The sequence below is a fragment of the Narcine bancroftii genome, chromosome 13 (assembly GCF_036971445.1).
Source record: "Narcine bancroftii isolate sNarBan1 chromosome 13, sNarBan1.hap1, whole genome shotgun sequence".
In the NCBI taxonomy this organism is placed as follows: Eukaryota; Metazoa; Chordata; class Chondrichthyes; order Torpediniformes; family Narcinidae; genus Narcine; species Narcine bancroftii.
The window spans coordinates 1,106,160-1,129,054 of NC_091481.1; the positions used below are offsets into that span (position 1 = coordinate 1,106,160).

Sequence of the window (22,895 nt, forward strand, 5' to 3'; positions counted from 1 at the left end):
CAGCACCAACGAATGGGGTTCGACTCTGCCACTAAGGAGTTTGTACATTCTCCCCATGTCTATGTGTGTTTTCCCAGTTTACTCCCACCCTTCAAAAACATACTGGGGTTCTAGGTCAATTGGCTGGAATTGGGCAGAAGGGCTCATGGGCCAGAAGGGCCCGTTACCCAGCTTTATGTCTAAATTTAATTAATTTTAAAATACTCCAAGTCCGGTATCAGTGAGTGTGGTGTCTGGGCTGGGAATCCAGACCTCTTTGAAGCTGCTATCTTTAATCACATCGGGCACTTGGTTTGTTTCTATTGAAGTCCTTGAATAGCCACAGCCTTCACTTAACCAAGCTGTTACTCAAGTATACATCAGCTCTTTCACATGACAGCTTCTTGATATTTTCATGCTCTTCGTCACCCTCCAGGCAAACATTTTTCCAATCAGTTTGCAGCAAAGGTTTACAGTGCTTTCAGCCAGCCTGCACGCTTTAAAGAATCTAAAGAGTCCATTCATCCTTTTAGTCAGAAGTTTTACAATGAGATTCATGTTTGTGGAAGAACATTCAAGAACAACAGAACATTTTGTGACTTGTTCATGACGATAAATTTTGATTCTGAGTTTTCGATACAATTTCCTTTGTGTACGCTCGGGCTGACGGTGTTGTGATACGATCCCAAAAAGTAAATATGGGGAGGTTGAAACAGAAGGCCACAATACAAGCAAAAATCTTCACTTCTAAACATTTGAGTAACCTCCTCAAGGGGTCAGATCACTGCAGGAAGCCAGAGGTCCTGGCATCAGGCCACGTGACTGGAAGGAGTATTGTTCGGTAAGAGCTAATGGACATATCTGTCTATCAGCTTCGGGCAGACCCAAGGCCGCAGACCACAGAAAATGTTTCTTTGGTTCATGTCGCAGATGATGTGAGTGTCCTCTGCTCTTTTACCTTGACAAAGACTGCCGGGTCTGGGGATTGCTCTTTGGGTGTTGTACTCAGTAATAGCTCCTCAATGCTCCCTGGATGTTGTCTCGACATAGTGCAAGTCCCAGGCGTGCAGTGCTCATTTTTGTTAGGCACTGGAGCTCACCAAAAATGGCAACAATGAGGTGCCAGAATGGCCCCCCTGAGGTGCTGGATTAATGATCCAGTGAGCTCTGGCAGCACTGCACCCCTGGTAAGCCCTCTTTGCTCTTTGATCCATTTGTGTCCTGTGTGCTGTGTGTCATTAAGTATTACAATGCCAAGATTGTTGAGTTATTCAGCATGAAGCAGGCCCTTCAGCCCAACTCATCCATGCTAGTCAGTGACTTGCTGATCTGACTGCATGTGCCTGTGTTCAGCCCATATCCCTCTAAACCTTTCCTCTCCGTAGGCCTGTCCAAATGTCTTTTAAACATTGTAATTAAACTCATCTCAAACATTTCCTCTGGCAGCTCGTTCAAGATAATTTATCATCTGATTGTACAAGTACAACCCGATGAAACCATGTTCTCCAATCCTCAGTGCAAAACACACAGACTCACAGCCAGACATCACACACACACACACACACACACACACACACACACACACACACAGACAATACAAATGTATAGTATATATATCTATAAATATTAAAAATAAATGTTATTGTAATAAATTGTTATTGTTAAATAAATAGTTGAGTCCATAGGACTCCATAGACCCTCCGCCTCGCGCATGTGAAAAATTGCCTCAGGTTCTCTTTCAATCCTTCCCCTCTCTCTTGAATCAGAGTCAGAATTTATTGTTATGAGCAAGTCATTAAATTCATTGTTTTGTGGCAGCGTCACAGTGTAAACATTCATATAAACCATCTTACAACAATTAATAAAAATAGTGCATGAAAAGTGAGGCCATGTCTGGGGTTCATTGGTCATTCAGGAATCTGAGGGCAGAGGGGAAGAAGCCGTCCTTGAACCCCTGAGGGCTCATCTTCAGGCTCCTGGACCTTTTCCCTGATGGTAGCCTTCCCAAGATCGTGTTATATGGCGAGCTCTCCACTGGCCACCGTGACAGAGGTGCACCAAAGAAGAGGTACAAGGACTGCCTAAAGAAATCTCTTGGTGCCTGCCACATTGACCACCGCCAGTGGGCTGATATCGCCTCAAACCTGCATCTTGGCACCTCACAGTTCGGCGGGCAGCAACCTCCTTTGAAGAAGACCGCAGAGCCCACCTCACTGACAAAAGACAAAGGAGGAAAAACCCAACACCCAACCCCAACCAACCAATCTTCCCTTGCAACCGCTGCAACCGTGTCTGCCTGTCCCGCATCGGACTTGTCAGCCACAAACGAGCCTGCAGCTGACGTGGACATTACCCCTCCATAAATCTTTGTCTGCGAAGCCAAGCCAAAAAAAGAAAAAAAAAAGCAGAGTGAAGAGGGCATGGCCACATCAAACTGCAAGAAAAGGAGAACGAGGAAACAAATAGTAAACCTAAACAAAAATGGGAACAAGATCTAAACATAAAGATAAAGAATGAAACATGGGAGAAGCTATGCTCCGGAACTATGAGAAATACAATAAACACGAGGTTACGCATGATACAATATAACTGGATACACAGGCTATACATCACACCTCAAAAGTTAAATAAATGGGACCCAACAGTATCTGACAGAAGTTTTTGCTGTAAAAAGGAAACGGGAACAACAGTTCATGCAATATGGACATGTGAGAAAGTGAAAAATTTTTGGGAAGATCTAAACCAGATATTAAATAAAATCACAAAAAGCAATATTCCAAAAAAACCCAGAGATCTTCCTTCTAAGTAATATAAGAAACAAAGAATTTGGATCTGATTTGGATGGTGCACAAAAAAGATTTGTTAGGATAACTCTAGCTGTAGCAAAAAAATGTATTATGTCAACCTGGAAATTAGAAGATAACTTGAGAATACAACAATGGTATATAGAAATGAATAAATGTATTCCATTAGAAAAAATAACATATAATTTAAGAAATAACATTACAATATTCGAACAAATATGGGAGCCATACATGAAACACAACAGAGAAATCCTACCGTGGACATCTACCACCTAAAATGACAGAAGGAGAAGATAATGAAAAGAACTGACTCAGTGGAATTTCTTGTTTATTTTTAATGAGTGACAACATTGTTTAATGGGTTTAATGTATCTTATAGATTGAACTTCAAATAAATGGGAAAGGGAGTGAGGGAGGGAGGGAAGGGAGGGGGGAGAAAGGGGGAAAAATGACACTGTATATATTTAAGAAGAAAAATGTCTGTATGTATCTTGGTCAATATGGTTTATAGTGTGAAAAATAAAAAAAATTTAAAAAAAAGAGGGCATGGCCTGGGTGGTGAGGGTCTTTGAGGATAGAGGCTGATTTTTTAAGACACTGCCTCATGTAGATGGAGTGAAGTCTGGTGCCCGTGATATCACAGGCCGAGTTAACAACCCTCTGGAGTTTATTCTTGAATTGAGAGTTGGCGCCTCCATTCCAGGCAGTGAAGTAACCAGCCACAGTGCACCTGTAGAAGTTTATGAGAGTCTTCAGTGACGTATAGAATATCCTCAGACACCTCAGAAAGTTTGACCTGCAAGCAAGTCTTCTTCATGATTGCATCAACAGGCACTGGCATCACTGGTGGGTGGGGAGGGGGGGGGGGGGTGGGGGAATGTGGAGAGTGTGGACCGCACCAGGTGACACCAACAAACAGGGTGAAACCAGAATGACTGCCTATAAAAAGTTTGTGCAGTGTCTCAGCAGAAATTTATTATTTTTTATAAAAATATCCCAATCGTTTGTTAAAACAACAAAAACATTTTTTGTAAGCCCAGCTTACATGTATCAATCGCTTACAGCTTGGCCTTCAATACTATTATTTCCTCAGTGCTGGTCAAGAAGCAACAAACTCTAAGCCTTTGTACCACCCTCTGTAAACTGGATCCTTGACTTTCTCATCAGAAGGCCACAGTCAGTATGAATTTGAAACAACATCTCCTCCTCACTGATCATCAACACAGGAGTACCCCAAGGAAGTGTGCTTAGCCCTCTGCTCTACTCATGATACACCCACGACTGTGTGGTCAGGCACAACTCCAATGCCATCTGCAAGTTTGCCGACGACACTATAGTGGTCGGGCAGAATCACAAACGGGCATTGAGGAAGTGTACAGGAGGGAGATCGATCAGCTTGTTCAATGGTGTAACAACAACAACCTTGCACTCAGCGTCAGTAAAATCAAGGAGATGATTGTGGACTTCAGGGGAGCATGACCCAGTCCTCATCAAGGGCTCAGTAGTGGGGAGGATCAAGAACTTCAAATTCCTGGGTGTCAACATCTCTGAGGATTTGTCCAGGAGCCTTCACGTTAATGCAATCATGAAGAAGGCTCGCCAGTGGCTATACTTTGTTAGGTGTTTGAGGAGGTTCAGTACATTACCGAAGACTCTCATAAACTTCTATGGGTGTACCATGGAGGGCATTCTGACTGGTTGCATCACTGCCTGGTATGGAGGTGCCAACTCTCAAGACAAGAATAAACTCCAGAGGGTTGTTAACTTGGCCTGTAACATCACGAGCACCAGACTTCACTCCATCTACATGAGGCGGAGTCTTAAAAAATCAGCTTCTATCCTCAAAGACCCTCACCACCCAGGCCATGCCTCTTCACTCTGCTACCATCAGGGAAAAGGTCCAGGAGCCTGAAGATGAACCCTTTGCGGCACAAGGACAGCTTCTTCCCCTCCGCCCTCAGATTCCTGAATGATCAATGAACCCAAGACACTGCCTCACTTTTTGTGCCTTATTATTTTTACTTTTTATAATGTTGTAAGATGGTTATAATCTGAATGTTTACACTGTGACGCTTCTGCAAAATCACAAATTTCATGACTTGTTCATGACAATAAATCCTGATTCTAATTCTGATTCAAAGTACCTACGAGGCTAAAACTCGATGCTCATTTACTTTTTGAACTTTCTAATGCTTTCCCGTCGGAGCCCAGTTACAAAAATGCTTCGAATCACATGGTTCCGTCTGCCCGCGCCACCAGCTCGCGCTGTTGTTTTCGTTGCTGCCGGTGCTTTTATCGTTGCTGCTTTTGTCAAATGTTCTGGTGTTTTAGCTACAATATTGTGGTCATTAGTATTTGTGAACAGAGATCAATAACTTTTTTGGGAATGAAGTAGTAATTACAGGAAAAGAAACAGAAAAATCAAATAAAGGTTCCTATCAGTTACCAAAAATTCAGTGAGAAAGATTTGACAAACAATTTTGTTGTTTACTATTCATATAAAATCTAAAAACTATCACCATTAAGCAATTTACAACTATATTTATCACATTGAAGTCTATTGTTTTCTTACCAAATGTTCACTTTAACCACATGAAACTAAGAAAAAGGAGATGCATTGAGGCTGTGTGTATGATATTGTACTTTAAAGGAGTAAATTAATTTTGCTGGCTGTTTACCTCACTACTAATGCCGTTACATTCAGTGATCTACAGGAATTACGATTTACAAGTAACATTCTGTATGGTCTGGTCTGGGGGTGGTGACACCATGAGTTACCGCACTGGGTGATACCAACCCCACTTACTCCAGCACAGATCCTTGGAGATATTGACATCCAGGAATCTGAAGCACTTGACTCCCTCCACTACTGAGCCCTCGATAAGGACTGGATTGTGTTCTCCTGACTTCCTCCTGAAACCCTGCCCTTGGCTTTTAGAATGCCCCCTCCTCCCTGGGAAAAATAACATGATGCCCATCTTATCCAAGCCCTTCATGATTTTATAAACCTCTCTCAGGCCAGCCCTCAGCCTCCTACACTCCATAGAAAACAGTCCCAGCTTGTAATTCTGTCCTTGATTCTCAAGCCCTCCAGTCCCGGTTATAGCCACGTGAACCTTTTCTGAACCCTCTCTAGCTTCATGACATCGTTCCTGGAGCACAGTAACCAGAACTCCAGGTCTCATCCCTTCAATAATTTTTACCACTGTCACCTTTATACATAATGCCCTGTCCTTTGAAGTCATGTATTTCAAACCATGTCACCTTATTCACCACTCTCATGCACTATGTACTCATCAGGGTTCTGTCATTCACTGAGGTGTCCTGCCCTAGCTTAACTTCCTAAATGCATTGCCTTACACTTGACAAAGTTAAAATCCAACTGCTGTTCCTTGGCCAACTTCCCTAGTTGCTCTAGATCCTGCTGTAACCTTCTTTGCTGTCCAATTTTGCTGGAGTCAATTCACCTCCCAACCACCACATCTTTGAGATGGAGGAGAAACTGAAGCCCGAAGCCTGTTGGTCTTTTAGCACCCAGTGACATCGTTGACGCTGGCATATTCCAGGCTGAAGGAGCACGTGCTGAAGGACTCACTGAGGCTTGGCACAGCCAGCGTGAGAGCGCTCTGGGAAGGACCACAGTCTAGAGTCCTCCCATTACCGGCTATTGAGGGGCTGAGACTAAGGGGAAGTCCCTCAAACAACAGAAGTGGGGGGGGGGGGGGAAGTAATGATAAAAGACCACAGAGGTGGTAATGGCTCTGTGCAGTAAATTGAAGGATTCATGTAACAAAGTACAGAATAGAATGTAAATACAAATATGACACTGAGGATGTGAAGGAACATGCACTGGCTTCCTTTGTATATAGTTTCATTGTGAATAAAGTTTGTTTTGGAAAAAGACATTCCAAGCTGCAGGAGTACATGCTGAGGGGGCACACTGAGGTTTGGCGCAGCCAATGCGAAGGCCCACAGTCTCTCCTCCTGTTACTGGGCACTGAGGAGCTGAGACTGGAGAGGAAAGCTCTCAAACGACAGAGGGGCACGTTAGTGTCCATGGTGTTACAAATGATTAACTTTGCAGTGTACAGCACCCGAAAGGACAGGACACTACGAATGTTAGAAGGCTTTGCACTGTTTTCCTCTGTGCAGTTTTGAGTGGGACACTACAAATGTTAAAAGACCTTGGGCTAAATATATAATTTTATTGTGAATGAAGTCTATTTTAACATTTACAAAGAATCCCTAGGGAAACGAGGGTGCTCTGAAGAAAGAAACAGTATCACAGATATGAAGAACGCTGGTGTAATTTGCCTTCAGACACTCAACATGCTGGGAAGGTGTGATACAACTGGGGGAGCTGGTGGCTGTCACTGACCTTGCATTGGTATCCACACCAATTGTGATGCATGAAGACTCTCTTCTTCTTTCTCTTTGGCTTGGCTTCGCGGACGAAGATTTATGGAGGGGGTAAAAAGTCCACGTCAGCTGCAGGCTCGTTTGTGGCTGACCAGTCCGATGCGGGACAGGCAGACACGATTGCAGCGGTTGCAAGGGAAAATTGGTTGGTTGGGGTTGGGTGTTGGGTTTTTCCTCCTTTGCCTTTTGTCAGTGAGGTGGGCTCTGCGGTCTTCTTCAAAGGAGGCTGCTGCCCGCCAAACTGTGAGGCGCCAAGATGCACGGTTTGAGGCGTTATCAGCCCACTGGCGGTGGTCAATGTGGCAGGCACCAAGAGATTTCTTTAGGCAGTCCTTGTACCTTTTCTTTGGTGCACCTCTGTCACGGTGGCCAGTGGAGAGCTCGCCATATAATACGATCTTGGGAAGGCGATGGTCCTCCATTCTGGAGACGTGACCCATCCAGCGCAGCTGGATCTTCAGCAGCGTGGACTCGATGCTGTCGACCTCTGCCATCTCGAGTACCTCAACGTTAGGGGTGTGAGCGCTCCAATGGATGTTGAGGATGGAGCGGAGACAACGCTGGTGGAAGCGTTCTAGGAGCCGTAGGTGGTGCCGGTAGAGGACCCATGATTCGGAGCCGAACAGGAGTGTGGGTATGACAACGGCTCTGTATACGCTTATCTTTGTGAGGTTTTTCAGTTGGTTGTTTTTCCAGACTCTTTTGTGTAGTCTTCCAAAGGCGCTATTTGCCTTGGCGAGTCTGTTGTCTATCTCATTGTCGATCCTTGCATCTGATGAAATGGTGCAGCCGAGATAGGTAAACTGGTTGACCGTTTTGAGTTTTATGTGCCCGATGGAGATGTGGGGGGGCTGGTAGTCATGGTGGGGAGCTGGCTGATGGAGGACCTCAGTTTTCTTCAGGCTGACTTCCAGGCCAAACATTTTGGCAGTTTCCGCAAAGCAGGACGTCAAGCGCTGAAGAGCTGGCTCTGAATGGGCAACTAAAGCGGCATCATCTGCAAAGAGTAGTTCACGGACAAGTTTCTCTTGTGTCTTGGTGTGAGCTTGCAGGCGCCTCAGATTGAAGAGACTGCCATCCGTGCGGTACCGGATGTAAACAGCGTCTTCATTGTTGGGGTCTTTCATGGCTTGGACTATTTCTCAAATTACTTCCTTAGTCCAGGAATTTCTAAGTCTCATTCATCAAAATGTTGCTTAAATTTGGGGATTGAAAAACTAAAATAATTTTGTCTTACAGTCTCATTCATTTCCTTTTATTTAAATGTCACTTTTCTGTACTTCATTTCCCCACATTATTCAACACAACATGAAACACTTCAACCTCCACTTCCTGCTTACACAATGCTAACCCACAGAACTATGGAACATTACAGCACAGAAACAGGCCTCTTTCGTCCTTCGTCCTTCTGTGTGGTGGCACGGTTAGTGTAGTGGTTGGTGCCACACCTTTACAGCACCAACAATCGGGCCAGGGTTTCAAATCCTGCACTGTCTGTAAGGAGTTTGCACATTCTCCCCGTGAATGCGTGGGATTTCCTCAGGGGTTCCAGTTACCTCCCACAGTTTAATTGGGTGTAATTGGGCGGCACGGGCACGTGGCTGAAATGGCCTGTTACTGTGGTGTATGTCTAAATCTAAATTTGAACCATTTTTCTGACCAGTCCCACTGACCTGCGCCCAGTCCATACCCCTCCCATCCATGTACCGGTCCAAATTCTTCTTAAATTTTATAATTAAGCCCACATTCACCACTTCAGCTGGCAGCTCAATCCATACCACCACCAACTCTGTATGAAGAAGCTCCACCTCTTGTTCCCCCTAAACCTTTCCCCTTTCACTCTTAATCCATGTCCTCTGGTATGTATCTCACAGACCCTCAGTGGAAAAATTCTGTCTGCATTTATTCTGTCTAACCCCCTCATTATTTTAAATACCCAAATCAAATCTCCCCTCATTCTTCCCTGCTCCAGGGAATAAAGTCCTAACCTGTTTAACCTTTCCCTGTAACTCAGTTTCTGAAGCCTGGGCAGCATCCTAGTAAATTATCTCTGCACTCTTTCTATCTTATAGATAACTTTCCTGTAGTTAGGGGACCAAAACTGCACACAATACTCCAAATTTGGCCTTAGCAATGTCTTAGATAACTTCATAACATTCCAACTCTTGTACTCAATACTTTGATTTATGAAGGGCAACATGCCAAAAGCTCTCTTTACAACCCTATTCACTTGTGAAGTCACTTTCATGGAATTATTTATCTGTATTCCCAGATTCACCTGTTCTACTGCACTCTTCAGTGCCCAACCATTCACCATCTACGTCCTAATCAGTAAAGATTCTTCAATCTGCTGACCTGTGAGCAATGATTCTGATTCAGAGAGCCCCTTAAAGTTCAGATCAATGAATTAAAACATTGTTTTTATTGAAGAAGAACCATTCAGTCCACCCTTAACTCATACTTTTTAATTTATAGCTACGAAGAAAGGAAAATTTCTTTATTTGAGACATTGACTTGCTTTCCTCATGCCTGCTCAATGAACATGTCTGGAAACTCAGCGAGCAATGAAAATGGGCAAAGACCAGAACAGCACAAGGTATGCCCAAGTGACACCATAATTCTTGCTGGCTCAGACAAGGACTCCATCTCTACACTCTGTTTACCACTAATCTACATTGGGGCAAAGAGTATGTGTGTGTGTGTGTGTGTGTGTGTGTGTGTGTGTGTGTGTGTGTGTGTGTGTGTGTGTGTGTGTGTGTGTGTGTGTGTGTGTGTGTGTGTGTGTGTGTGTGTGTGTGTGTGTGTGTGTGTGTGTGTGTGTGTGTGTGTTTGATTAGGTATGTTTTCACCCTGCACACAGCATCTTTCAGCTGCTCCTGTCGGGGAAGAGATTCAGGAGGATCAGAGCCAGCTCCCCCAGGCTGAGGAACAGCTTCTTCCCACGGGCAGTGAGAATGCTGAACGACCAAAGGAACTGCTCACACTCACCCTCTGAGACTCTATTATTCATGAAACTATATTTATTTGTATATATGACTACATGTCCTGTATGTGTATTGTTTGTTACTATGTGTGTTATGTCTGGTTGTGTGTCTGCAGGTTTTGGTCCAAGGACCAGAGAACACTGTTTGTCGGGTTGTACTTGTACAATCAGATGACAATAAGCTTGACTTGACTTGAACAGCGCATCTTTGGGTTGTGGGAGGAAACGGGAGCACACGTGGGGCACCCACGTCGGCACAGAAAAAGTGTGCAGACATCACACTGAAGTCAGGATCAAACTCAGGGATATCAATGTGAGGCACTGCCTCAAGAAGGCAGCCAACGCCATAAAGGACCCCATCACCCGGTTCACAACCCCTTCTTGTTGCTCCCTTCAAGCAGGAGGGACAGAAGCTTGAAGTCCAGCTCCTCCAAGTACAAAAACAATTTCTTTCCACAGCTCCAAGGCTTTTGAACCTCCCCTTCACGTGAACTACAATACCTTAGAGCTGTCTGCACTACTGATATTTTGCACTATCAGTCAACAATGAATATTTGTTAAATAAAGGAAGGGAGAAGTAAATAATAATTATTTTTTCTATCTTGTTATATACTAATTATACTTAAATTGTTGTTAGTGCATTTTGTGTACTTGGAAAGCAACACCAGGCAAAACTCTGAGTGCACCAGTACATTGTACATGTGGATATAAAAATAAACCATTCATTCATTCAAAATCCGTTTACCCTTTGAATCAAAGACTGCATTTTCAACAATTCACTCTCTTGATAATCCACATCAACTCATGGCCAGGACTCAGAGGGGTGGCTCTACACACACAGCAGTGAAAGCATTTACCAGCCAACTTCAGAAGGTGTATAGAAAACCATCATCAGGGAGGACGGCAAATTGCCCATTAGATTTAGCACCGTATGTTTAATCTGAGGAAGCATTAACAGGCTTGTTTCTTCATTCTTTCGCAATGTGTGGCAACATTGGCAAGTTTGCAGTTCCCACCATGTGTGGCTCTGGTCGCTGTCTAGACGCAGCCATCGAGATCAGACACACAGTGGAGTGATCAGAGAGTGGTTGTAACCTGCAAAGCCAGCATCAACCAGTTTGTCAGAAGGGCATGGAGAAGAGCTGTGAAAAGCCAAGAAAAATGATTACCTGTGAAAGAGAAGCTAGGTGGCTTTTAAATTTTGCCTCGTGTTTGGATTTAGAAGTTGGCAGAAGTCCAGCCGTCACCGTGGAAAAGCATGATCGATTCTGAAGTCAGACAAAAGCTGTAAAATGCAGCCTGGTCCCAATCCAAACCCAGCACTAGCAATAAGACAAGTTCCCCAACATACCTCTCTCTAATGACCCATGTTAGGACTCTGTGAAGTCAAATCTAATATTACAGTGCTCATTCTCCGAGGAGGACTGGAATTATTGGGTTGCCCTAATCGGAGGGAGCTGTTCATTTCTTAGGGAACAGTTAATTAGTTTTAACTTAGTTTTCCAACACCTTATAAACAGCTGAAACACTCAACCAAGAGCACAAAAGAGGACCTCCACTAAGCTCTAAACTGTGTCACTGTCCTCTGACGCCAAAATCTGTCGATATATTAGCTCAGGTAAAAAGTTACGGCTGAATGTGGAAAGTCAGTCAGTTTTGGAGGAGCAACTGCTTTTCCCAGGGGGAGGTGAATCTGTGGAATTCACTGCCCAGTGGAGGCAACCTCAGTGAATATATTGAAGACAAGGTAGGGGAAATGAAGGGATATGGGGAAAAGTCAGGTCGGTGGAGATGGGCCAAATGGCCGACTCCAGCTCCTATTTCTTGTGTTCTTATGCTCGTGACCATGATGTGTGACCAGCAACTGCAGAGAAAATGAGAAAAACAGATTGAGAAAGGCAAGGCCTGCACATGTTGGAATCTTCACCAAAAGGGCAGCAGCAAATCAGGATCTTGAACCTCCTCTAGTTACTCTAATCAGAGACTGCTCCAACACCACAAAAGGACTATGAGCCCTAATGCAATCCCACTTGACTGTATTCATCATTGTAAATGTGAATTTGATCTCTTTTGAATTTTATCTAACATACATTAATGTCGTTTTATTTTCCACAAAGTACCTGTTTGGCTTCAGCAAGTCAGAATGTTGGTAACAATGATAAATATTATCATTATCTCGTGGCATCCATGAACCTACTGATCACACCACATCCAAGTCATCACATGTCCTACAGGCAAGGTGAAGGGGAGTGGGGGGGGGTGGGAGGTTCAGGTATAAGTTTGTGTGGGGGCCTGGAATGCATTGCCAGGGGAGGTGGTGAAGGCTGAAACATTAGGGGTGTTTAAAAGACTCTCAGGCACAAGGATGGAAGAAAATCAGAAGGTTATCAGGTAGGAAGAGTTTAGATTTTTGGGGGAGTTCCAATTTCCTCCCATTCTTCAAAACAAACCAGGGATTGTAGGTCAAATGGGTATAATTGACCAGCACAAGCTCATGGGCTGAAATGACCTGTCACTGTGCTGTACGTCTAAAAAAATTTCTAAAATAAAATAAAGATCATCAGTATTTGGGTGAAAAAGCTGGGAAGTTCTCATTGGGAAAAATAGTGGTTCATCAAAGGGCTCATCTGCTGCCAACAACATGCTGCTCTTCAAACAAGTCTGCTGAGTTCAGGAGGTGGGTCAGTGACTACTCCCAACTCATGTCTGGATGTTCCTGGAGCTGACACAAACAATATTCACACTGTTTCCAACTCCAACCTGGACAAGATCTTGACAAATTCACAGCAGCTGTCAAATGTTGCTCATTAGGGCAGCTCCTTCCAATCTGGTCAGCATTACCCAATCAACTGAATCAACAGTTCAGGAATTAGACCCTGTCAAAACCATCTAATTTTCCAGGGCAGTTGAGGAAGGGAATAATATTTACTTTGTTTGCATTTTGCTTTCTAAGCCGTGGCACAGATGGGCAATGTTCCAATTAGTAAAGGTTGTGGTCCCACTGCCTAACTATGGAGAAAGTCAGGCTCCATGTGTGAGCAGTATCGGGTATCCCCTCCATGAACCAGGAGGGCCTAGAGTCCGTAACCTTGTGCATGTGCGTGCGTGTGGTAAACTACCTTGATGAATCATTGGTTCTGTATCTTTGTTACATAAAGTACACTGTTTGACCTGCTGAGTTTCTCCAGCGTCGTGTTTTTACTTCACTGGTACATTTATGTCCCATGATCTCTTGGGAATAGGACCATAATAAAATAAAAATGGTGGGGCTGCCAGAGTTGCTGTAACAGAGCGCTGCCGCTGGTGCAGAACCACAGAGAGCAAGGAGAGGAGTACAGGGCTCCCCCACAGGGTTTTGCCATCCAGTCCAACTGCCATCAGCTCCGTACAGGCTTTTAACGGCCTGTTAAAGGAGCCAATCGTGGCTTATTTACAACTCGTGCGACCGCAGAGTCTGGGCCCAAGATGTCAGGGCCTGTGATCAGCAGCTGCTCGAGGGGTTGCATACTTCGGGGAACTGGAGGACTGGTGCAGGGTACCAGAAAATGGGGAGGCCTCCCACTATTTGAGAAGGTTAAGCAGAAGAGATGACCCGCGGGACGGCGGACTAGCGAGGGGTTCTGCAGCTGAAGAACACACAGGCTGCGGGCAATTGCTTTCAAGGGACTGCTGGAGACTGGCTCAAGACTGGCTGAAGGGGTACCAGGTATCAGAAATGGGATGCGAGAAGGGCGCTGAAGGGTTCCTGAACATGTCGGAGGTTCAGATCTGGAGCTCAGGCCGTTGATGGTTTGGCTGGAGTCTGTGTGGCTGTGGGAGCGCTGGAGGGGGATCCGGGAACACTTTTCTTTCTCTTTCTCTGACAGTAAGGGGCACTGGGCAATTTCTGCTGATGGAGAATGTGTCTGCCTCATGGCAGACTAAAACAAATTTCTACAACTCTTTTATTATATGTCAATAAAGGAATCTTAATATGGGAGCATTTGACATGAAATTTAAAATTTCAGTCTCAATCCATTATCTTTAATTTAAACAAAGGAATTTCTGAAGGTATGTGGGAGAGTTGGGTAATGAGAAAAATACATTGAGAGGGATTCAGGGGAAATGCAAACACCAGCAATGTGTTTGGTTCATTGTGGATCAGTGTTTGGTTCTGGACTAAAACCGTTTCTGCATTGCCACTGTGAAGCTAAAACATTGACACAAACCTGCAGTGAAGTATCAAGAGTCTAAGTAAACCAGAGGAAGATAAAAGAGTGTTTAAACCAACCAGCATCGACCCACTGGAACTTTGGTGGCAGCAGGCTTCTATCAACAAACAGTGGATGTGGTGAACTCCCCAGTCCTCACCCAGACTGGTGGAAGGTGCACTAGTACCACAGGTGAAAGCTCTGCTGTGGGATATCGGTGCTCACACTAATGGTGCCAGCCCCGTGTACACACCCAATCCATGCTCATGCATATGCGCGCGCGCACACACACACACACACACACACACACACACACACACACACACACACACACACACACACACACACACACACACACACACACACACACACACACACACACACACACAGAATCCAGTCACAGTAACTCTTGTACACTTGTTCCTGACTCCTTGCCCCAGGTTCCAGTCAAATTCTCCATAACCCAGTCTCCCGTCTCTGACTGCACACCGACCATATGTCCCAACCCCAGCATTTACCGTATACACAGCTTCCATGAGAAGCATCCTACACCATGCTCAGTCACAGGAGGAGAGACCAAGGAAAAGATTCAAAACCTCTGGAAAAGTGCAATGGCCTCACTGATTCCTGGGAATCCTTGGCCAAGTGGAAAGTAGTATTTGGGATAGTACTGGTAGAAGGAGATCAGTACATCCTGCCCCATCTGGGGAAGAGTGAGTGTGTGTGTATGTGTGGTTCTCACATTGGTCACATCTGAACCCAGAGATTTGGTCTGGAAGCAAGTTATTCTTGATCCCTGGGGAACTTTTGAAGGAGAGAATGATTCTCCTCAGAATTTCAATGATTACGATCCACTTGGACAGCCCCACATTTCAGATCAAACCGTTCTGTTGGTCTGCACTGTGATGGACGCCTCCAGCATCACAAGGACCCATAGCAGAGAGTCCTGGTCAGCCCAAGGAGATAGCCCTTTTGGCCATACAGACCTGACCACATTTAAAATCTTCTCTCCAGAGCGGGCCTCGCTTTGCTGGTTAATTTGTGCATTGACATTCTGTGCTCTGTAAAAAATGGACTGTCAAAGTGAATTCCCAAAGTGCAGCAGCGTCAAAGAGTTGATTGAGAATGTTTGCAACGTGAGATGTCACACTCATCTTTTACACTCACTTGCTTTCAGCACCCAGAACAGCATGAGCCAACTGCAATTTGTTTGGTTTGTGTAAACCCCAGCAAATCTGCTTAGACACCTGTCAACCACTTCCATGATTTATCGGGCCCGTTACAACCAGGAGCTGCTTTGCTGTTAACAGGAGGTGAGTAATTTCTTAAACCCAATCTCTACCAGCTGGTTCATCATTCTTGAGAAAACCTCTTCCTTCCTCAACAGAGCACAGAGGACATGGAGGAATTCCCACACTGGAAAAAGACTTTATTTTTATCTCATTTGTTTCTAGAGAAAATAGATAACCTGTTAACAGAGAGCTTTGAATAATTGCTGATAAAAAAATCTGTGGCATTCATTCAAAACCTGGTGAGATGAAACATCCAGTGTGGATTCTCATCAAACATTGTCATAGAATCGGAGGAGTCACGAGATGGAGTAGTGGCCGGACGGTGAACTCCAGCCCTCTCCAGAAAAGTCGGGAAAAACAAGAGAAAACACAAAGGCACAGAAATAAAAGTTACAGAAAAGTGAGTATAAAGGTGGAAAGAAGATGGCGACAAAAAAAGAAAAGTCGAAAGCAACGGTAAGAAGAGAGGAAGAGAAGACAAAGGAGGAAAAAGGTGAAGGCCTTACCTGTCCGAAGAGGCCCGCTGCGGAGAGAGAAACCCGCTCCCTCAGGTCGGTAAATAATGGACTACAAAAATGGCTCGCAGAGCCGAACAAAAGTGCGCAACCGCGCATGCGCGAAGTTTCGCGCATGCGCGATGCGAATGAAAAAAAACACACCGACGGGAGGGGGGACCAGCTGGGGAGTCGATCTCCACAGCCGGCAACGACAGCTGCAGAACACCTGCAGCAAGAAGAGACCACAGAAGACAATAGAAACAAGATAGAAGAGGAGGAAAGGGCAGCAAAGAAACAACAGATGGCCAACCCAGAGGAAGAAGAAGAGGAAGAGTATGGTGAAATAGAAGAAGAAAAGAGAGGCAAGGTAAAGGATATACTTGCTCTTATTAGAGGATACATGGAATCATTTAGAGAATGGCAAACACAGGAATTTAAGGATTTAAGAAAAAGAATAAACAACACAGAAGAGAAAATAAATAAAATGGAGATGACCTTAACAGAAATGGGAAAGAAAATGGACAAGATGGAAGAGCGGGCAGTAGCAGCAGAAATGGAGGTAGAAGACTTAAAAAAGAAATTGGAGGAATCTAATAAAAAAACTAAAGAGACACAAGAACTACTAGCTCAAAAAATAGATACAATGGAAAACCATAACAGAAGAAATAACATAAAGATAGTGGGCCTTAAGGAAGATGAAGAAGGCAAGAATATGAGGGAGTTTATAAAAGAGTGGATCCCTAAGACCCTAGGATGTCCAGAACTACAGCATGAAATGGAAATAGAAAGGGCACATAGAGTATTGGCCTCTAAACCACAACCACAACAAAAACCAAGATCTATTGTAGTAAAATTCCTAAGATATACTACAAGAGAAAAGGTACTGGAGAAGACAATGGAAAAAGTAAGAGAGGGCAACAAACCACTGGAGTATAAAGGGCAAAAAATCTTCATTTATCCAGATATAAGTTTTGAACTCCTAAAGAAGAGAAAAGAGTTCAATACAGCAAAGGCGATTTTATGGAAGAAAGGGTATAAATTTATACTAAAGCATCCAGCGGTATTGAAAATATTTATTCCAGGACAACAAAACAGACTATTCGCGGATCCAGAAGAAGCACGAAAATTTGCAGAACAATTACAAAAATAGACTGAGGGAGGAAGACGGGTAATGAGAGTTAAAATGATCACGACTGATATGTATGTGGGTAAAGACAAAAATAGACTGAGGGATGAAGACGGGTAATGAGAGTAAAAATGATCACGATTGATATGTATGCAGGTAAAGAGGTATAAGAGTGAATAGAGACAATGAGCATACATGAATGTATCTGTACTTAGAGGAAAATATGGATAGTATAGACAAGAATTAATAAGGGAAGGTAATGGAATAGAGAGAATAAGGAGGGAATTAAAAGAGGGACCTTTGTGACATATGAAAAGTGAAATCTTTTCTGGGGGAGGCGGGGTGGGGGGAAATAGCGGTCACTGCAAAATCAGTTGACGCTTGCGAGTGGATTCGCAAATCCAAATGGAGAGGGGAGATGTGGTTGTCCGACAAGGGATAAAGGACAACTCAGGAGGTGAAGGGGAGATTGGGGATAAATAAGATAGAAATAGGAGAATAAGGAAAATGTTAGATGTTGTAGGAATGTTGTCTTATAAAGAGTTGAAAATAAGAAAACAGAAATGGAAAAGGAGGAAAGGTAATGATGGAAAAACGGAAAGAGAAGATAAACAAAATATAAAAGGGCTACGCTGAACTATATGTCTTTAAATATTAATGGAATACATAACCAAATTAAAAGGAAGAAACTACCAAATTTAAATGAATAAATGTATTCCATTAGAAAAAATAACATATTGGTTAAGAAATAACATTGAAATATTCGAACAAGTATAGGAGCCTTACATTAAATACAATAGCAAAAACCTACCGGGGACAAACATTACCTAAGTTGATGGAAGGAGAAGGAAAGAAAAGAATGGACTCAGTAGAATTTCTGGTGTAATTTGGTTGAATGACAACATTGTCTGACTGGCTTAATGCAACCTAGATTGTATACCTAAAATGGATGAGAGGGGGGGGTGGGGGGTTGGTTTGGGAGGAAAGGGGGGGGGGGAGAAAAAGTCACTGTATATGTGTGAAAAGAAATAGTGTATATCATGGCTAATGTGATTTATGGTGTGAAAAATAAAAAAATTTAAAAAAAAACAAAAAAAAAAAAAACATTGTCATAGAATCAATAGGTGCAGGATAAGGCCATTCAGCCCTACAGACCAGTTCCACCATTCAATATGATCACAGCAGATCATGTAATCTCAGTTCCAGAGAACCAGAGAACATTACATCACAGAAACAGGCCCTTTAGCCCTCCTAGTCTGTGATGAACCATTTTTTTGCCTAGTCCCACTGACCTGCACCCAGTCCATAGCCCTCCATACCTCTCCCATCCATGTACCAAATTCTTCTTAAATTTTAAAATTGAGCTCTCTGGTTGTATCTCACCCGCCCTCAGTGTAAAAAGCCGACCTACATGTACTCTGTCTCTCCCCCTCATAATTTTAAATACCTCAATCAAATCTCCCCTCATTCTTCATGCTCCAGGGAAGAAAGTCCTCACCTGTTTACTCAGTTCCTGAAGTCCGGGCAACATCCTAGTAAATCTTCTGATGCACCAACAATTACCACAAAAGACTGAGGTTAAGAAACTGATAAGCTTTTATGGACCAGAGACTGGAGCAGTAGCCAACCTCATCGACTGATCCTGGCAGAATGAATGGGAGCATGCAAGGGGTTGTGAGTAGCATCGGTCTCGGGAGGTGGGTCCAGCAGGCAGTAGCCAATCACAGCATTAGTGTGGTCTTTCGATCTTATTAAGATCTTTCCTGTAGTTGGGCGACCAAAACTCCACACAATACTCCAAATTTGGACTCATCAATGTCTTGTACAACTTTACCATAGCATCAATACTTGGATTTATGAAGGCCAATGTGCCAAAAGCTCTCTTTCCAACCCTATCCATCTGTGATGCCATTTTCAGGGAACTATGTATCTGTATTCCCAGATCCCTCTGTTCTACTGCACTCATCAGTGCCCGACCATTCACCATGTATGTTCTTTCAAAATTCAACACCTCACACTTGTCTGCATTAAATTCCATCTGCCATTTTGCAGCCCATTTTTCCATCTGGTCGTCAAATGCACCATCAAACTTCGACAGGTGCACTGTGGAAAGTATACGGATTGGCCTGGTTTGAAACACGAATGCTGAGGAACACAGAAGACTACAAAAAGTGTTAAACCTAGCCAAGCGCAACTCAGAGAGAGGTGCAGCATGGGAACAGGGTCAATGGCCTGTCCATGGCAACCAATGGCCACCCACTTACACCAAGCCCACTCTATTCTCCCGACACTCTCATCAATCCCCATACAACCCACTCTCTACTCCTCATCTGCATGCTGGAATTGGTTTTCAAAGGTCATTTATCCCATCCATCTTTGGGATGTGTGAGGGAACTGGAACATCCGGTGGGGAACCCACCTGGTCTCGGCGAAACTGTCTAAACCCCACATCGACAGTGTCCGAGGTCTGGATTGAACCTAGGTTTCTGGAGCCATGAGGAAACAGCATTACCTGCTGTGTGGCCCTGAATCAAGGTGGTATTGGTCAAACATGCATCCTATGTACAGCTACATGTGTGTCGTTATCAGGCTTGATCATTGCAGAGGGGATGTAGGCAGAGCTGGTCCCTCCAAGTGCCCCACAGGTGAAAGATTTACACTGGAAAACAGAGCAAAACATTCGGAAGTAGCTTTACCTCTGTCGGTGGTGGGCCAGGAGAGCGGAACTCCTCAACCTTCTCAAGGAAATGTAAGATTCCAGATTCAGGATTCTTTTATTGTCATGTAATAAAACAGAAAATGTAATATGTACATGAGATTTCCTTTAGTCTGCTACAAGACAGACAAAGAGTCACCATTAGTATTGCCTGGCACCCCTTACAGTAAGGGAAAGAATTAGGACAATAAATTCTAACCTCACAAGGAACACATGTCAGATGAAGAGTGAGGGCAGGGACCCTCATCCCCTGTGCTCCAATCCAAGTAGATGGAGACCCTACTCCACCCTTCCTGACCCTCGTTGCAACCCAAACCAAATTCTAGTCATGGAGATTTCACCATTGATGTTCTCGGTGTTTAAAAAGATTCTGAAAGGCATAGGTAAGGCCCTTTTCCCAGGGCAGGAGTAGCAAACACCAGGGAACATGTGTACAAAGTGAAGGGAGAGAAGTTTCGGGGAGACATCAGGGGTAAGTTTATTACACAGGGAGTTGTGGGGGCCTGGAATGCCTTGCTGGGGATAGTGATGGAGGCTGAAACATTAAGGATATTTAAGACACTCTTAGACAGAGGGTTACATGGAAGGTTATGGGGTAGGAATGGTTTCTTTTTTTTGTGGGAATATAGAGGTTGGGACAACATTGAGGGCAGAAGGGCTGCAGTGTTCCATGTTCTAATCACCCATTTTCCATTTAAAAAGCCTAGTTTTGGATTTTAGGGAAAGGAGGAACATTTTTGCAATGTAAAATAAATATGATACTTGAACCCAGAGTAAGGAACTGCAAACTTTATGTTTGTATGAGTTCTAAAACCACACTCAAAGACTTTTACCTTTAAACCTTGCAGACATATTTCTGCAGTTATTACGAGGAAGCAAAGTTAGATATTCAGGAAACTATTATAATGGTTGGAAATTCTTGATCTTGGATTGAATATGTTATCAGTGAGTCTGGGTCCAGTGTGAGATGGGCTGGTTATTTCATTAATGAAACAACTCGACCTCCATGGGTAACATCACTCATCTGGTTTCCACAGGAAAAAATTCCATTTTCCTTCAGTGTGTGAAAGATTGTTCCAGAATTCCACATCAAGCGTATTTTGATCAGTTCCATGAGAATTATTTTCCATTGGTGCTGTGACAGACTGATCTCGCTGAAGAATTCTGGTCCAATTATTTTTTAATCCAAAAGGATATTTTTGTTTCTACAGGAGATGTGTCAGGAGCCAACCAAGGAAGAGATTGAATTAAAAAATCGTGCCCGGAGGCATGAGCACATCACCAAATTCTCCAGCCAATCAAGGGACACGTTAAATCCCCCAGCACCAGCAGGGAAACTGAAATTTATTCTGGGGACACGGAGACGGAGAGGGATAAAAACTGGAACTCTGAACAGGTGAAGGGCAGTTTCCTTTTCAGTCTCCACAAATGTTTTTGAGTGTAATCTTTAAAACCACTAACACCATAAAAAGTAACCTTGTTTCCTTTGCTCTAGAGTGTAAGAAAACACTGCATTTTATTGAGACAAAACCAGAAATGACCAATAGAAACTCAAAATCCTGGAAACACAGTTTGACAGTCAGCGCCTGTGGAGAGAGACAGATTACTTCAGGTGGAAGACCCCTTAGCAGAACTGAGAAATAGAGAAAGGCAGTTTAATGCTTAACTTTGAGACTTTTTGTAAGAACTGAGAGCAGAAACTTAACAAGCGTATTTTTAATTTTGCAGGGAATATCCCTCCACTACCATCTGCAACCTGAATCTCTCTCTCGCCCCCACTTCTAGTGTGTGTATGTGTGTGTGTGTGTGTGTGTGTGTGTGTGTGAGTGTGTGTGTGTGTGTGTGTGTGTGTGTGTGTGTGTGTGTGTGTGTGTGTGTGTGTGTGTGTGACAGACAAAATAATAAAAAAATATTCAAGATGTCCTTTGGAGTTGTTGGATGACCTCTTATTACATTCCTGACACAAGACAATGTGTGTGTGGGATGAGGTTCAGGGCTTATTGTTGGGGTATCCAAACATCATTCTGCCCTTACATACACTCCAAATTAAACAGTGATTTCTTCAAGTTATTTAAATTCTATGTCATTCAAGTCTCTCCAAAGAAAGTCACTTTTATTATCAGTGCATAAACCTGTATTAGTCCTGTTAGTACTCAGAATATTTCTCTCTCCAACTCCAGAAATCATCTCCCATCACACCTCTGGGATAATGTGTTTGCCAACCCAACTAAATATATTTCCCAGTCCAGAGTGTCAACACCGACGAATGCATTCATTTTCTGCATCAGCCTCACGCCAATGAGCCAGGTTAATGAGATCAAAAGTGGTCCCAGTTGGAACTGTGAAAATTAGGAGAGAACAAAGATTCTATTCACAATCCATATTGTAAAAGTAAAAGGGCTAATTTGTGACCAGTTTCTTCCAATTACTTTTCTAACGATGTTTATGGTTACATTTCAATGTTTCATGGATAAATATAAATTACTAAGTGATGTTCCACAAACATTTGCAGCAATGATGGGCTTGTGAAGTCACGGTTGTAATCTAGGAAAAGTGGCACTGTGTGATCAAACAAAGCCATGATGAACAGCTGTTGATTGTGGGGTGCACTTTGAATCACAGGACCACAGAAAGGTTACAGAATGACAAAGGCCATTGATCCTGTCAAATCCTCCACAGCATCTTTCCAACAGACAAATCTAATTCATCCACTTCCCTGCACTCTCTCCCCACAACCTTGCAAGCTCCCTTTTGAACTCTACAATCGGATCTGTCTCCACTCCTGCCCCAACAGTACATTCTGGAGCTCAACCATTCACTGTGGTGTTTCCTCAACTCACTTTTGATTCTTGGCTCGGAAGTCATTGGGTGTATTTAAGGCAGAGATTG

At 43.6% G+C, this 22,895-nt stretch overlaps 1 long non-coding RNA gene across 1 annotated transcript in view; it reads right to left on the reverse strand.

Moving 5' to 3' along the window:
* Positions 1 to 22,895, reverse strand: part of LOC138748908 (uncharacterized) — a 74,701-nt gene that overhangs the window by 22,565 nt on the left and 29,241 nt on the right. Inside the window, exon 4 of the long non-coding RNA XR_011348315.1 lies at positions 19,987 to 20,061. This is a non-coding gene — a long non-coding RNA (uncharacterized lncRNA). The remainder of the gene's footprint in view (positions 1 to 19,986; positions 20,062 to 22,895) is intronic.